General features: G+C 35.8%; 1 pseudogene; it reads left to right on the top strand.

The window, feature by feature from the left end:
• Positions 1-293: 293 nt before the first annotated feature.
• On the top strand, positions 294-698 carry LOC143682612 (6-pyruvoyl tetrahydrobiopterin synthase pseudogene; annotated as a pseudogene).
• The last annotated feature ends 1,009 nt before the right edge of the window (positions 699-1,707 follow it).

Below are 1,707 nucleotides of genomic sequence, written 5' to 3'. Positions count from 1 at the left end.
ACTCCTCCCTCTCACTTGATCATTCTATCAATTTTCAGTGATATCTGGGTGATGGCTATTCTAACTTTTTCATGTTGAAAAGGGGCATTGACCTTATGGGGGGTAGAGGAATGAAACTGATCGATATTCTTGAACAGACTGGTACCTCTGGGTCTCAGGGCTTATCTGGCATAGGAACAATCAGAGTTTTTAAGTTTCTGAAAAAATAAACTTAATAAGTAAAACATTTGTCGTGCCCGCTGCCCACGGGCCCCGGGAGGAGGGCCTGCTGAGGCGCCGGGGCTTGGAAGACCATGAGCACCGTGCGCTCGGGCGGTGGGCCCCGTGCACAGGTGTCCCACCTCACCTTCTTCAGTGCGAGCCACCGCTCTGCAGATCTCCGAGTAATGAAGAAAACTTGCAACTGTTTGAGGGAAATGCAACAATCCATGGGCACAGTTACAAAGATTGATCCTGTTACAAGGATGGTTATAAATTTGACTGACCTCAAAGAATATATGGAGGAGGCAGTTATGAAGCCTCTTGATCACAAGAATCTGGATATGGATGTGCCATATTTCACTGAGGTCATGAGCACGACAGAAAACGTGGCTGTATATATCTGGGAAAACCTTCAGAAATTTCTCCCTGTGGGAGTTCCTTATAAAGTAAAAGTATATGAAACTGACAATAATGTTGTAGACTATAAAGGAAAATAGATCTTATGGTTAGCATTGTAGAAGGACCTAATTTCTTTCTATATTTGAAAAAGATCTTTATCCCCTTAGAGTATTAAGGAGCCATCACACAGTTGTTGTACCTCCACGTTGTCTTCTGGAGTGCCTGATTATTGTAACACTTGTTTTAAATATAAATCTTTTTTCAAACCAAATTTGTGATATATCCTAAAAATCATTCAGAGAATCTTTTATTTATAGATTAAAAATCACTTCATTTTCAACAAAATATTTTGATATAGAATTATTTGAAGATGTATTTTTGTTACTGTTTACTCCATTATCTCATAATGGATACCCATTTTTTTTTCTTGGTATATATCAATGGTAAAAAATGTTTGTAAAATTTACAGTAGATCACTCTTAAAAAAATAAAATGCAGATGGTCACAAAGTCTGGAAACATACGCAATATATATTTTTTAATACAGTGAACTCCCTTGATTACTTCTCATGTATGCTAAAGGCACAAATTTATTCAGTGAAAATTAGAGACACAAATCATCTAAGGTAATGCATTGTAGATGTATATTTAAGGATTGATGGAAATGCTGCTTTACTGCACATTGTTCATTGCAATTTCATACAACTTATTGAAGTCTGAATTGTTAGTGAGGAAGAACACATTGAACATGGCGTGTATTATCAGTAACTATTTATTACGTATTTCATCTGTGTTTATGGCCATCTGAACAATTTTTTAATTCAGAAGACTGAAGAATAATCACTGATTTTAAACCCTGTTAAAATAATCAACATGGAAAGGATATATTATTCTGTGTAAAGTATCTCCTATATATACTTTTTCCTAATTGATCCCATTAAACTTACCTGCATAAATAATAATAATAATAATAATAATAATTTGTAGTGTCTTAAACAGAGCCCAGGACATTCTTTAGGACTTCAGGAATACTGTTGGTTGGGCATGGCCTACTGTTGCAATTTGCAATATCTGGCAAACATTTTCATAAGAATAACCTCCAGAATGA

This window comes from Tamandua tetradactyla, chromosome 5 (assembly GCF_023851605.1).
Source record: "Tamandua tetradactyla isolate mTamTet1 chromosome 5, mTamTet1.pri, whole genome shotgun sequence".
Taxonomy (NCBI): Eukaryota; Metazoa; Chordata; class Mammalia; order Pilosa; family Myrmecophagidae; genus Tamandua; species Tamandua tetradactyla.
Note: the sequence above shows the minus strand (reverse complement) of the source record. Positions and strands in the feature narration are given on the sequence as shown.